General features: G+C 43.6%; 1 long non-coding RNA gene across 2 annotated transcripts; it reads right to left on the minus strand.

The window, feature by feature from the left end:
• Window positions 1–164: 164 nt before the first annotated feature.
• LOC140691486 (uncharacterized) lies at window positions 165–15,566 on the minus strand. 2 transcript variants are annotated; one of them, XR_012067141.1, is made up of 4 exons: window positions 15,147–15,566; window positions 14,824–14,961; window positions 2,869–2,997; window positions 165–1,456 (listed from the first exon to the last, which is right to left on the minus strand). It is a non-coding gene; the product is annotated as an uncharacterized lncRNA (long non-coding RNA). The 2 variants fall into 2 exon arrangements; XR_012067142.1 differs by lacking the exons at window positions 165–1,456; window positions 2,869–2,997 and adding an exon at window positions 8,133–8,649.
• Between the last annotated feature and the right edge of the window lie 252 nt (window positions 15,567–15,818).

Consider the following 15,818-nt stretch of genomic DNA (forward strand, 5'->3'; position numbering starts at 1 on the left):
TATATTTCCCTGTGCTATACAGTATAATCTTGTTTATCTATTCTGCAATTTTGAAATCCCAGTCTGTCTCTTCCCACCCACCGCCCCCTTGGCAACCACAAGTTTGTATTCTATATCTATGAGTCTATTTCTGTTTTGTATTTATGCTTTTTTTTTTTAGATTCCACAAATGAGCGATCTCATATGGTCTTTTTCTTTCTCTTTCTGGCTTACTTCATCTAGAATGACATTCTGCAGGAGCATCCATGTTGCTGCAAATGGCATTATGTTGTCAGTTTTTAATGGCTGAGTAGTATTCCATTGTATAAATATACCACATCTTCTTTATCCAGTCATCTGTTGATGGACATTAGGCTGTTGCCATGTCTTGGCTATTGTAAATAATGCTGCTATGAACATTGGGGTGCAGGTGTAATCCTGAAGTAGACTTCCTTCTGGATATAAGCCCAGGAGTGGGATTCCTGGGTCATATGGTAAGTCTATTCCTAGTCTTTTGAGGAATCTCCATACTGTTATCCACAGTGGCTGCACCAAACTGCATTACCACCAGCAGTGTAGGAGGGTTCCCTTTTCTCCACAGCCTCTCCAGCGTTTGCTTGACTCCATCTTCTGAGAGGACTTAAACAATGTAACACTCAGTAGCAAGGAGCATGCTTAGACCTTGCTTGCAGCACAAATCTCCAAGAAAGTAGACCGGGACTCCTTGGAAAATTGGTTCATTCAGGATGGAGCAGGGAGAATGCAAGATGAGCCTGGAGCATTTTGTTAGTGTTAAAAATTAAAGAAGTTCTCAAGGAGAGAGAGAAACAGGGAGGTGTTAATATATGGAAGAGACAGAGGAGCTGAACTGAAAGCGCTTCCAGTGACCAAAGCTGGGATGTTTGAGTAAACAGCTATAGGGTTAGATTATAGCTCAGGGAATAAAATAAATATCTATGGTGCACACTGATACAAATAAATGATTGAATAAATAAATATATGGAGAGAAGGGACATCTTTCTTACAGAAGAATTCTAAATAATCTATGTCGATAATCCCCCTTCCAGGAAATGGGGCTTAATTCTCCCCACTTTGAGTGGGGGCTGGATTTAGTAGCTTGCTTCCAACAGATGGGTAAGGGTAGGGGCAAACAGAAACTTTAGAGTGGAGAAACCCGGTGGACCCCACCCTAGCCAGGGATGAAGGTTAACCTCACCAGTGATGTTAAGTCAGAGCCCCTGATAAGATGTGATGAGAAGGTCACTTACACCTGTGGTCATTTCCCCAACTTCCACAGCCCAGTCTAATCAGGAGAATATGTCAGCACCCCTCCCAAGGAAGGCATTCTACAAAATAGCTGACCAGTACTTTTTAAGCGTATCAAAGTCACGAAAAACTAGACTGAGAAACCGTTACAGAGCAGAAGAGATGAAGAAGATACAGTGGTGACGTCTGATATGGCATCCCGGACTGGATCCTGAAATAGAAAAAGCACAATATTAGTAAAGCTGATGAAATCTGCATAGAGCCTGTAGTTAACGCGTTGTACCAGTGCTGACGTCTTGGTTCTGACAAGTGTGCTGTGGATATATCAGATGTTAGCGTTAGGGAGCTGAGCAAAGGGGATCTGGAGATAAATGTAAATTTAATCCAAAATTATTCTAAATAGATAAATCTAAAAGAAAAATCTGCTAGTTTGCCTACCACTGATAGCCACTTACAACAGAAAACTTGAGCAAATTGAAAATACTTGTGTGATATTGTGCTTATAATAGGAAATATATATTTGGCCTTCATCTCTGTTTTTGAAATTTCATAATGGATAAGAGTGATAAAGGTATCTGGATATTCACAATAAACCCCTTTCAGCCACACCTGAGTTTATGTTACTGATGTGGCTTTTGGAAAGTGTCTAAGGATAGGAGCTTGTTGCCAAGGGAACCAACTGTGTGATTAGAGGGTTGGAATTTTCAGTCCCATCCTCCCACCCCACTCCCGCTCCCGGCTTTCAGGGAGGAGATGGGGCTGGAGGTTGAGTCCAAACCCCAGTGGCCAATGATTTAATCAATCATGCCTATGCAATGCAGCCTCCATAAAAACCCAAAAGGAAGGGGCTCAGAGAGACTCGAGGTTGGTGAACCAGAACATATTCACATGCTGGGGGAGTGGTGCACCCTAAACTCCACATGGGCAGAAGCGCCTGTGCTTAGAATGCTTTTAGAGCTGGCCCTGTGTGTATCTCTCCAACTGATTGTTCATTTGTATCCTTTAATATCCGTTGTAATAAACCAGTCGTCTAGTAAGTAAACTGACTTGCTGAATTTTGGGAGCCACTCTAGCAAATTAATCAAACATAAGGAGGAGATTGGCGCCTGGAGTGGAGGGCAGTCTTGTGGGACCCAGCCCTTACCCTGCAGGACCTGATGCCTTCTCCAGGGAGACAGTCTACTGAGAATTAGAGAACTGCTTGGTGGTGGTGGGAAAACGCGTGCGCACAGACATACAGACGCACAGACACACACACACACACACACACACACACACACACATATTGTACTTGTTCACTGCAAAACAAAAATGATTAATCTCTGAATCTGACAACACTTTTAACCACTTTGCCAGTGATAAACCTAGGAAACATGGCACCAAAGATTTGCAAAATCACATGTCTCATTACAAATTATTGTGAAGATTCTATTAGTTAAAGGCCCCATTGCTATAAAATTAACCATATTAACTACTAGCATAGTTAGCCGAACTAATATAGTCTGATCTTACTTAAGTTTTAAGAAAACAGGGCTACATTGGTGATATCCTGTGCTGTCTAAACAGCCGCATATCACAATAAGCTGAAAGAAATAAATGGTGCCTTCTCCCCAGTTCACTTACCCGGGGCCACGTGAAGTAAGGCAAAGGGCTCAAGCACCACACGGCTCAGGGACGTGATGGGTGGTGGCTGGAACTGGAGAGGAACCCATCCTCATAGAGGGTTCTAGACTACCACCTAGACAGCTTCCCCTGAAATAATAAGGAAAAAGGGTAAAAAAATGAAAAAAAAATTTGATTCATCTTTTTTTGCTATGTGTGTTTATTTTTACACTTTTCTCTGCCATGTATAGGAGAGAAATATTTTTAAGAGGAGAAGAAATTGGAAGGTTAAGAATGCGAGGTCTGGGATCAGACTGCCAGGATCTGAACTTACACCCTTGCCAGCTACCAATGGTTATGTTAATTACTCAGTGCCTCGGTGGTTTCACCTGGAAAATGGGATGGTAACAGTATTTCCTTTGATAGGAGCTATGAAGACCAAATGCAGGTGACACAAGTAAGCTGTTAGAACGATGCCGGATACCTAACGAGAGCTCGACATACATGGATTTATCATCCTTTGCAGAGATGACTGCTATGGTGTTCCTTACTATCATTCTTTTTATTAAATTATAGTTATATTTATTACCTTTTTCTGTTGTGGAAAACAGAGTCTTAGGCAAAAGCAGCAGGCAGGTGTGGTAGCTATTTTGATGAAGAAACATGAGACCATTCTAAATAAAGATTCATCTATCAGCAAGGTCCAGAGATATTTTCTCATTAGAGTTTTTAGTCCAAAGCGTTGGGAGATGGGAAAATCTCCTGCAATTAATTGCAGAGTGAAGATATTCACTTGCATTTTTTTTAGGGGTAGACTCTAAATTTGACCAAATTCTCAAAAGAATCTGGGAATTCCAAAATGTTAGGACCCGCTACTTCTGAGCCTGTTCAGTTGTTAGACGGCTTTCTCCCAGAGCCCTCTGCCCTGCCTGGAGACACCTGTGTGGACAGAGTACGAAGTTCCATGTGTCTTTCATGTCGCACTAATCTTGCCCTGGCTCTTTTTAATGTTTTCACTCCTTGACATCTTTGACATTTGCTGAATGCATAATGACAATTCTCCAGTGTTTCAAACATGCCAAAATCCTCCAGGCATGGTTCAGAACCGTCAGATAACATCAATTACTCCATGAAACACACATTAACTAACCTTTGTGGGTGGCACTCCCAGAATTCCTCTAGTCATTCGTGTACTAGTTCTGGGAGAATCTGTGTGTGTGTGTGTGTTAATGTTCAGTTCTTCCCATCAAATTTATGCTACTTTCCCCCACAAACGTCCACCTGTTGGTAGGTCTTTTTCTTTGCCACCACCTTTGCAAACCTTCCCCATTTTCACTCTCACATGTCAGAATGTCACGTTATCGCCATTTCTAATTTTTTTTAAGGCCAAGATAAATGCAGAAAGAACTTGCCCTGTGGCTGAACCCTCCTTCACTTCTTGAAAGGAAACTGTCGGTGTGGCATGACTTTTTCCATCCTTTAATCCAACTGTGCACTTCCAGAATGAGAAAAATCAAAACCCCAGCAGGCCTACAACTGCTGGCTCCTGTCAGCAGACAAATGGTGGTAGTGGGAGCCAGATGACTGGTGCATGAGGTCCCAACCCAACTACCTCTAGCTTTGAATCTATGCTCCCAAAGGAGGGCCCCAACTTGGCTGGAATCCCAACTATGTTACCACTTTTAAGTGGGAAAGAAGTTTTACGGGAATAATCCTAAGGATCTTGATTTCTTTGCTGTCATTTATTTATTGTATCTGAGGTTTGCAATAACTCCTAAGCTTGTGTTTAAAATTCCAGTTAACATTTATCCCCATTCTCAAAGCTGGCCAGCTCCGATGGTGAGAACGGAACCGTCTGGTGACCCTTCCGGTGTATGATTTAGATTCAGGAAAAGAAAAACTCACAATAACGAATCTGGATTCTTGAAGTTTACAAATGAGAGACAAACTATTTATAAACAAATAATAAAACCAATCAAAATGAGATTTTATTTTTCAACTAGGAAGAAACTCTAGACATGCCATCATCTAGAACCTTCTGTTACAGATTAACAGGATGGGACCTGAAGTGTTAACCTTGTTGCATTTTAAGGTGGAGCACAAAGTTTCACTCCAAGTATACATTCAGTAAGTACGCTTGTTGAGTGAATATTTGTGATTACTCAACTTGACATAAGAAAAAGTCTCCTGGTGCCAGGCACCTAGTCAGAGCTTAATAAATCTTGACTTTTAATAGGACATATCTATGCAAGCTCCGTGTAAAAAGTAATCGAGATAAACTACTGTTTAATCCAGAGATGCAACCCCCTACTCCCCGCACACCAGCTCCTATCACTGGATGATGACAGTCAGGTCATCAACCCCATTTCTGAACAGAGCCAGCATCTAGCAGAATTCTAAGCAACAGCTATTTAATTATTGCTTCTGTGAACAGCCTTCATATGGTTCACTGGGGCGTATGCTTCTGTTCCTGGTGGTTGACTTTGATTCAGGGCGTTCTGTACCCCTTAGAAATTGTCATTTCTTGCACCATCTTTTAGAACCCTTTGCCCTCCTCCTCCCAATCCCTGCTTGCTCAGAAGGCCAGCCCCCATCTCTCCTCAACTCCCTTCAGTGGGTCAACAGCCTGATGCCAGAAGGTCCTCCCACCTGGCCAGCGCCTCACTTTATGGCCACTCCCCGTTAGGTACATGGCCCAGGATTTTACACTTTGCCTTCCACAGCTTAATGTTTTTGATGAAAAGATAATGCTGCCCGCAAATCTGGATGGCTTTTCTCAGCAGAGTTTGCGCCACGAATGAGGTTGCGTAAGAAAAGTCGAAGATCCAAGCTTGCATGAAAACTCCACTTGCTAAACCAGATGTGGTCACAATATTTGGTATTAACTCAAGCGAGCATTCCACGGATGTTAAAAATCATGGGCACTTCCAGGGGGTTATTATTTCTAATTTCACTTGGGGACTTGGGGAAACTCTTGATCCTTTATGTTTTTCCTTTGACTGGTAACCTGGTGGTGGAGTCCTTGAACCTCCTGTCTCCGGTTTCTGCACACAGTCCATGTGTTTTCCTAGTCATTCACGTCTCCACCAGCTAGCGGGAGAAGGTGGGCACAGGAGCAGCCTGATCGGCCCATGTTATTGTTAAGGTAGCTCTTGTAAACGATTTCAAAGGAGGAGGTGCTAAAATGATTGGTAAAAACGAGGTTTGGGTTTCTGCGGATTTAAACTAGTTATGTCTTTCCTGTGTCCTGCTAGAAAGAATAATCGTATTTAATTTGATTTTTGGAGTTGAGAGGCCAGCAACTAGGATGATTATGGGTTCTTTGGGGAGATTAACTGAAAACTGCTTGGGCCAAGGGAGAATCAGGTCCTTTCTGTTTTAAAGACACTCTTCTTTGTATCTAATTGCACATAAAATATGAATAGATGCTTTTATCTTAAAAAATTGTTACCATTTAATTTTTTTTCCCTTTTAAAAAGTACTGTAACCGATTGGCAAATCAATACTTCCCATATTTGATGGGTTTTGATGACGAAGATTTGTTCTTCCCCCCAAAGAATTGTTTGGAAATATATGATTTCTGTGATTATGTATATTTCAGTATAAAGCAAAGACTGAAGATATTTAAATACCAAGAATTTTGCAGTATTTGGAAAGCCTGCGCCTTTTAAAATGTAAGAATGTTTTGAAATGCATAATTTCCTTGGCTTAGAAAATCCAAGGACTAAATTTGTACTTAGACATCACCCTTTCCACCTTCTGCAGCCCTGGGTCCCAGAGAAGAAACAGTGGGTGCACATGAAACTGCTGTAGTGGGGGGGGGGGGGGCGGGGCTGGAACCAGGCTGGGTCTCCATAACCCGTAACCTCAGGGCCAGGTGAGCAAGGGTGGCCTCCGATTCTGCCACAGAACATGAAATAGAAAATCTAACGCAAGTTTCACCCCTGCCCCTGAGGCAAATATGAGCCAAGTGCAGAGAGTTGTTGCCCCGTGGGAATATTCCTTGCCTTGGAGACAAACTCCAAGGGTGACTCTATTTTTGTGTCTAAAAGAAGTTCACAAAGTCATACGCAAGGAAGAGGATCTGAATGTAGATCTTTTGTTCATCCTCTTTGCACGGGGCACAGGCCCAAGCGGGGAACCTCATGCACTATGGGTGTGCCATGCGTCTATTTTTTTTGACTTGCATTATTAAAGATTTGGAACATTTATAAAATGTCTTATTTTCCAAGTGCTCATAATAATCGCAAAAGAGTATGAGCTTGCAGTGATTCTTTAGCATGCGCATGTCTGCTGGGGGGTGGGGATGTATATTAATGCTAATGCGGCTTGGCTTCATTTCAGGTCCAAGCAGCATGAGACGTGTGTATGTAGCACTACTGGATGTGTCACTTTTTGTCCTCTGCTTGGGGATAAAAGGCCAAAAGGCTTGGTGTCAGGAATTGTCTTGAGAAACAATGTGGATAGTATTTTTTGCTTTAGCTTGTACCAGCCCTTGTCTTTGTAGGGGAAAAAAAAAATCTATTAGCTTTCTTTTATGACCGCCAGCAGGGCTTCTTGGAGAGAAGGCGATCTTAAGAGTTTTAAGAGCTGGGGGATCCAAGAGCGTAAGTAACGGCCGGGAGCTTTGTCAGAACAAACTGCCTCCTTTGCCTCATAAAACTGCTATCTGCATCAATCTCTGTTTATTTTTCTCCTGGTTTTTAATTTGCTTAATGGACTTCAGCTGACCATTTTCTTTCACATCGGAGGAAAGTCAAGTCTAATAAAGTCCTGAGGACTTAGCCGGCAGAGCTCAGCACTTTGGGGTGATTCTGTCTGACTTTCATCTTTGCTGCGGCCGAAACAATGACTGTAGAGCATCCTGGGCCGAACCCCCGGGGCTGGGGAGCCTGGGGAGCAACAACACAGCCGCAGCGGAGCCAGGCCTCTCTGCTCTCCCCTCCCCTTCTCTGCTGTGCTCTGCTCTCTCTCCCGTCTCCTCTGCTCACTCAGTCTCAGCACTCTGCCTCTTTCAGCCCTTTCTTCTCCCTCCCACACCCGCTCCTCCTCCCCAGCTGACACCTGGATGGCACCCTCACAGAGAGCCCAGCTGAGCCCTGTCCAACCCCTGACCCAGAGAAACTGTAAGATTAAAAAAAAATGTGTTATTGTAAGCTGCCAAGTTTACAAGTAGGACCCAGTGTGTTTGTTCTAAAGAATCAGCCTCCTTGTGATGGTTAATTTTCTATGCCAACCTGACTGAGCCACTGGGTGCCCAGATCTTTGGTCAGACATTCTGGGGGTGTCTGTGAGGGTGTCTCTGGGTGGGATTAACATTTGAATCAGTAACTGAGTAAAGCAGATGTCCCTCCCCAATGGGGGTGGGCCTCATCCAATCAGTTGAAGACCTGACTAGAAGCAAAGACTGAATAAGAGACCATTCTGCCTGCCTGACTGCCTTGAGCTGGGACATTGGTCTTTTCCTGCCTTCAGACCCATCAGTTCTTCTTGGGTCTCAAGCCTGCCAGCCTTTGGACCAGGAGTTACACCATTACCTCTCTTGGGTCTCCAGTCTGTGGATCTTGAAACTTGTCAGCTTCCTTCACTGCACAGGCCAATTTCTTATAACAGATTTGCATGCACATCCTATTGGTTCTGTTTCTATGGGGAACACTGACTCCCACATTCTTCCTCTTCTAGCTGGTCTGTGTGCTGTAGGATGCATAAGGATGTGTCTGGCATTCACTTCAGTCTTGGGTTTTGACCCCGATGAGGTTAAAGGATGTTCACTTCAATATCTGTAGGCCGGACGGAATCCTCCTGCAGACGTGGAGTTCAACACGATTACAAAGGGGTCACTTTGTGTGTGATCCACACTCTTCTGTCACCTCCTTTCAGACTGGAAGTGCGAGGGTCCTTTAACCTGACCTATGTTTGTCAAATCCTAAAAGTAAATGTTGTTTGGGGGACGTAAAGGCTGCTCAGCGGCTGCCTCGACCTTTCCCCAGACCTGTGGGTTTATTCCGTTGCTCAGTATTTATTCTTTCCAAAACACACGTCTGTTTCTGTCTCTTTCACTTCTATTTTACGTTGCACCAATGATTCTTACCCTCCTTGGAATGGTCTCCTCAGAATGGGATGAAAACAATGGCCCTGGAAGCTCGTACGTTCACACCTGCACAAGCCAGCACACACGGGGAATTCGCGCTCAAGCTGGCCGTAGACCTGCCTCGAGAATCCTCACGTTACTTGGCTGTCAAAACACTTCTTACTCGACAAATCTCGGTTCATCGTGCATTTCCAAGGAAGGTGGAATCATTCTCCGTGTACTCTCCTGTCCCCGTGGGTTATAAATAAGATCCTGAAGTGTCTATTTGAATCTGTGGAAAATGTTTCACTGCCAATTAAATACCAACTGCAGACAGCCAGAAGGAGATTTTATGAGACTGGAAGTGTATTTGTCACCTCACTTCTCAAGGACTCTCTCACCCACTAACAGAGAAATGTGCTGAACTTAACACGGCTCCATCGATGGGCTCTATCATTTTAAAGAGAAACCCAGACTGATTACAACATCCCCACCAAAAATATGTGAGAGGCCTCTTTCTGTGTCCTTTCCTTCTTTTCCTTCAAAAGGCCATCGTTTGGTTAATATTTGATGTTCTTTTGTCAATATTTTCTTCTAAATGGGTAGATTTTGACCCGTTGCCAGGAATATTGTTTTTCCTAGAAGCATAAAGTCATTTTCATCTCAGATGCTTTCCTCCCAGTGTTTTACAGCAATACGTATTTCTGGAGGAACTCATTATTTTGAAAAACAACTTGAGCAAAGAGCAGACGGATGGTACATCATTCCTTTCATTTCTCTTGCTCTATCATGCTATCTGGAGAGGAGGCTCAGAAAACTGACCACCGTATTTGTGATAAATGCTGGTATAAAAAAAGTGGCAGTGTCCTATTCGTCTTCCGGAGTCAGATGTCCCCAATTCTGGAGATAGACAGTCATAATTTATAACAATCTCAAGACAATGTCCTTATCTGGACCACAGGGACCTGCTCCCAGGTGGAATTATCTATCTAGCAGGCAGCTTTCCTGCTGTCCCGCCACCCACCTCCTCCTCCAGGGTCATCCTTATTCCGTCCTCCTGACCGGAAGGATGCAGCAGCCTCGTAACACTCTTGCTGCCCCGACAGCCTTTGCTGTGGCGTCCTGTCCAGCCCGCAAGCCTCAGCAGAGCCACGTCGTTGGAATCTTTGCCTTTGCTTATACTGTATTGACATCGGACTGTCCTCTGTCCTTTCCTGAAGGTCTGTTCTTTATTCCTTGTGCTCAAAGTTAATCATAGTTCACAGGTCTCGGTCCCTCTCAAATAACGGATCTGCATTTAATTAATTAATTTATTTTGCCATTTAAACCATTTAATTTATTTTTTAAATTGAAGTATGGTTGATTTACAATGTTGTGTTAATTTCTGGTCAACAGCACAGTGATTCAGTCATACATATATATATTCTTTTTCATTATAGGCTATTACAAGGTATTGAAATAGTTCCCTATGCTCTACAGTAGAACCTGCTGTTTATTTTATATGCAAATCCAAAACTCTCGATTTCTCCCTCCACCCTCCTCTCCCTTTGGTAACCACAAGTTGGTTTTCTATGTCTGGTGAGTCTGTTTCTGTTTTGTAAATAAGTTCATTTGTCTCATTTTTTCAGATTCCACATATAAGTGATATCATATGGCATTTTCTTTCTCTTTATGGCTTACTTCACTTAAAGGATCTGCATTTTAAAATGAGTCTTCTGTGATTTCTGAAAGGGAAGACCAGTGCTGTGAATCACTGCTTCCGGCTGGAGCAGCCTGGAAGAGACTTTGAATACAAAGGAACTCATGTGACTCCACCTACAGAAAGAAGGCCACTCGTAGGGCTGATGGTGACCCACCCTGCTGATCCACGTTTTCTTCGTCGTGATTGGAAGTCAGCCAAAAATTCCTTTTAGCTGAAAAGCAAGCTGAGTATGTGAAGCACTGGGAGACAGTGATTATAGCGGATACACAGAGTCCAGCAACTAAGGATGAAGATTCTCTTGGACATGAAGGATCTGGGGTGATGGACAGATAGTACCCGCCCCTAGTGCCACAGTGAAGCACTTCATGTGTGCAGGATCAGAGAGCTGGTGTGCCCATCATATCTAGGTTGACGAATGTGCTAGCCAGAGGTTCTGGGGAATGGGGAGAAAGATGGTCAAGTCTGGGAAGTTTCCGTCGATTCCTGATACATAACCTCTGCCGATGTAACTCTTGTACCAGCTTTTTATGAAGCCGATTTAAGAAGGAAGCACTGTGAAAAAGTGGTCCCAGTATGTCTTGTGGACAAAAGGACATATCCATAGAATCATCATGTTCTGTGTCATCAAAGATACCACAACTCTGTGTATCTTACAAAAGGTTCTAGACAATTCTATAAAGTTCTGTTACAACTCAAGAGGCTTTATATGGCATTAAAAAAAATTCACTAAAGAGACTCATAAGCCCTGCTTCTCCTGTTCTTACAAATGAATCTCAGAGTCTTCTATTTCACTTTGCAAAAAAAAAATGTATTTTACTTTCTGGGAACCAGTTAATGAACATCCTTGTATCTGCTAGGAGTGAAAAGCCACTTTGTGGGAAATCTGTGAGTTTCCAGTCTCCTCAGTGTTTGTGAGGGAGGACTTTGTAGTGTTCCCAGGCAGAAACTCACCATTTGCATTTTGGAAATATAAACAAAACAAGGTCAGGAATGAAGATGTGTCCCAGGACCAGAGAACAAAACAAGCCGTGCGCGCGCACACACATACGCACACACACGAGGGTGAGCCAGGCTACACACTGGGCTCGGCTTACGGCAGTGGTTTACAAGTGCTGTTTTGCTGCTTTGAAAATTGGTGATTAGGAGCCGAGACTTTTCGCCATTTCGTCAGTTCGCTGGCACATGCTCCCCACTGTTGGTCATTTCAGAGAGAGGGGAACAAGAAAGTAGCCTCCTCCTTGCTGCTTCAGAGATGCTTCTTCACACATGTTTTTTCAATAAAACTTCCCCATGTAATTCGCTGGGTCAATAGCAGAGCAGAAAAAAAAACAAAAAACATTTCACTTGGCAAACCAAATGGCCAAGACTCCAGATTGCCTCCAAGGCAAAGCGAGGTGGGGGGTTCACTCCAATTAGACTACTTGTACTCTGAGCACTCTCCTTGCTTCCTTTCATTGGCTGAAATTTGCCCCTTTGTCCTCTCGTGTGTCTGTGTTCTCCCATCCTCGCCTGGAATATGCTTCAAATGAATCTAAATCGCATGTGTGCAGATGCAAAAATGAGGACAGATGCTTGAATGTGGCACCCGGGAGGACCCCCATCCCTGTCTTGGGTGCAAAGTTACAGATGCTTTTCACAACAGGGTGCAAAACACGTGCCCCTACGTTCCCCAGTATTTCAGCACATGACATGGGCAGGGCGGCTCCCTCTCTCTTGAGGCTGTAAGGAAGTCAGGACGACCCCACGCCAGCGGGCTTGCCCTGGCTGCACCGAGCCCAGGTGTTCCCAGGGGAGAGCTGTGTCCTCAGCGCAAACTGTCGACCTCTCTGTCTTTACCTGTGTGGTAGACACCAGCAGGCACTCACATGGAGTCTCTGACATTTCCACACATGTATTTACACGTAATCTATTACATTGCCTGCACTGCAAGTCTCCTCATTTGTCTTCTGAAATGCTTTATTGGATTTTCTCATCTGTTTAGTGTTTCTCAAGCTTGCATTATGGTCAGTTTAGTTAAGTCCCCCCTGAGTAGCCTGGGAACTGTGGAAAGTAGTCTTCTCTCATGGCCTCGGATGCTGTGGGCTAAGGAACCATTCTTGGACGCTTTCTAACTGAGCATTTTTACAGAGTTGACCCTTAAGGTGAAATTGGTGGGCTGTTTCCTGAGAAGGCTGACCTGGAGACAAATGAAAGCGTCTAGGAAATGTCAATGTGTAGTTTCAGTCATCAACACATAATGAGCTTTCCCCAGAAGAGGGTTAATTCATTAATTCATTCATTTTTCTCCGGCAACTTCTAAGACGCCTGACTTCACAGGCTCACAGAGAGCATGACCGGGACAGAACGGATACTGGGGGACACAAACTGATGGTCAGTACTTTCCCCCTGTGGATTCTTTTGCTTTAAGTGAGTCTCTATTTTCAGTCCAGGACGAAGGGTATTTATAGCTCGTTTTTCAAAGATCAGACACCCCGTGCCAGGTATGTGGTTCAGACGGTAGGGAAGCCTCCTGATGAAGTGCCGTCCCCCGGCAGGCCAGGGTGATTTTTGTCTAAAGACACATTCCCAGTGGCTTCCGTGCTCCATTCTGTCGCCATGAGCCGTGTGCCAAATTCCCTGGCTTGACACATGTAAGGAGATAATTCACATGATCCAAAGCTTGTTTTTGACTCTGGTTTTTTTTTTTTGTTGTTGTTGTTTTTAATGCAATAAAACTTTACAGTATGACCAGCATGACTCAATGTTGTTTTTGGATTTCAAAATATTGAGGTTAGATGTGCTAATGATTTGCTTCGGAGCTACTTTTACAAGGCGAGCCAGGGCCCCTGCTTTGCCAGCACATCTGAGAAAAGCCTGCCAGGAGCTCCCAGCTCTGTCCCCCACTCCCCCGGTGCAGCCATGCTGCAGCTCCAGAACCAGAGCCAGTGGCCCGGTGGACTTAGGAGTTATCCGTGATGCCACAGCCACCACCTTGAGGCCATAAATGAAACTCAAACACGCTTCCACAGCATCTCGTTCTGTAGCTGCAACGCTGCTGGGAGCAGTGGGGACTGCATCTTTTTAAGAAAAGCGGCTGGACGGAAAGGAGCTCTCCACTACTATTTAAATATCTCTTCACACGTGAGCTATCTCACTCAGTCTCCAGTGCCCCCTCTCATGATCGCATTTACCCAAATGGCAGGCGAGGTCAAAGAGACTGAACTTGGTTGCTAGAAAGTAATCTCCTTGTTTCGACAAGAAAAGTCTTGGCTTCTCTGTGAGTTTTATTTTCTATAAATGCTGAAGCACTTATCTTCCAGAGAAAGACTATTACAGAGGCCCAGAGTTCACCTTATCTCTTAAGTAAGATGTTTTACTTATGGAGAAAGTCTTGTGGCATGTCTGGCCCCTGCTGTTGAGTTCTTTCTTTCTTTCTTTCTTTCTTTCTTTCTTTCTTTCTTTCTTTCTTTCTTTCTTTCTTTCTTTCTTTCTTTCTTTCTTTCTCTTTCTTTCTTTCTTTCTTTCTCTTTCTTTCTTTCTTTCTTTCTTTCTTTCTTTCTCTTTCTTTCTTTCTTTCTTTCTTTCTTTCTTTCTTTCTTTCTTTCTTTCTTTCTTTTCTTCCTCCCTTCCTTCCTTCCTTTCTTTCTTCCTTTCTTTCTTTCTTTCTTTCTTTCTTCTCTTTCTTTCTTTCTTTCTTTCTTTCTTTCTTTCTTTCTTTCTTTTCTTCCTCCCTTCCTTCCTTCCTTCCTTTCTTTCTTTCTTTCTCTTTCTTTCTTTTCTTCCTCCCTTCCTCCCTTCCTTCCTTTCTTCCTTCCTTCCTTCCTTTCTTTCTTTCTTCCTTTCTTTCTTTCTTTCTTTCTTTCTTTCTTTCTTTCTTTCTTTCTTTCTTTCTTTCTTTTCTTCCTCCCTTCCTTCCTTTCCTTCCTTCCTTTCTTTCTTTCTTTCTTTCTTTCTTTCTTTCTTTCTTTCTTTCTTTCTTTCTTTCTTTCTTTCTTTCTTTTCTTCCTCCCTTCCTTCCTTTCTTTCTTCCATCCTTCCTTTCTTTCTTCCATCCTTCCTTTCTTTCTTCCTTCCTTCCTTCCTTCCTTCCTTCCTTCCTTCCTTCCTTTCTTTCTTTCTTTCTTTCTTTCTTTCTTTCTTTCTTTCTTTTAGAAGGCAGGACAACTTACATTAACACTAATGAAAGTTTCTTGTCTGAAACTCTCAGCAAAAATGTCTCACTTACCAACTTGAAGCTTTCTTGAAGTTGGTACTTGAGGTTGGAACTGGAATACTTGAAGAAATATTGCCTCTCCATTTGAAAATTCTTATTTATATGGCCGTCCCTCGTCCCTCGGTCTCCACAGGCCTGGTTCCAGGACCCCTGTAGGTATCATAAAACCCGCAGATGCTGAAGTCCCTTGTGCAAAATAGTGCAGTATTTGCATATAAATTACCACATCCTCCCGTATACTTTAAATTATCACTGGATTACTTATAACACCTAATACAATGCAAATGCTATGGAAATAGTTGTAAATACAAAGTAAATGTTACGTAAATAGCTACCAGCAAGAGGCAAGTTCAAATTTTGCTTTTTGGAACTTTCCGGAATTATTTTCGATCTGTGACTGGTTGAATCCACAGACGCCAAACCTTGGATCAGACCTTGGAGTGGGCTGACTCCAGTCCCCTCTGATGTGACCTTCTGTGGCGTTCAGCTGTGGGGTCACGGGAGGGTGAGTAAGGGTGGTGGTCTTAGAATCAGGCTGTTTGAATGAATACCTCCCAGTGACTAATGTGAAACGTCTGAGGTTTAAAAAAAAGGAGTTGTGCTACATGCGTCCTTGAAATCTTTTCTTTAATTGAAAATTTAAAAATCCCAGGACTCACACCACCCCTCCTCTGAGTCTGATTCTGCATATCCACAGGATCCCAGCAAACTTGCATTTCAGGTAGCAAGCTCTGACTGCCCCCCAACCCCGCCGCCGCCGCAGCCCCCAACCTAACACATTAAACACCGCTCTGCAGCCTCACCCCCCACCCCCACTGTCTGGGCTCTCTCCCACTGCCCCCTCCATCTCCCTGGAAGAGACGACGGGTAAGGAAGTAAGGTTTGCCACATGCCAGAATTTGACTCGAAGCCCATTAACGTCAGTGTCTGAGGAAGGAAATGACGGTCTCTGACAGGGTGGTTAATGGAATGCGTATTAAACGGGGTGTCGCGGAATGAACTTCCCT

The sequence above is a fragment of the Vicugna pacos genome, chromosome 35, assembly GCF_048564905.1.
Source record: "Vicugna pacos chromosome 35, VicPac4, whole genome shotgun sequence".
Classification (NCBI taxonomy): domain Eukaryota; kingdom Metazoa; phylum Chordata; class Mammalia; order Artiodactyla; family Camelidae; genus Vicugna; species Vicugna pacos.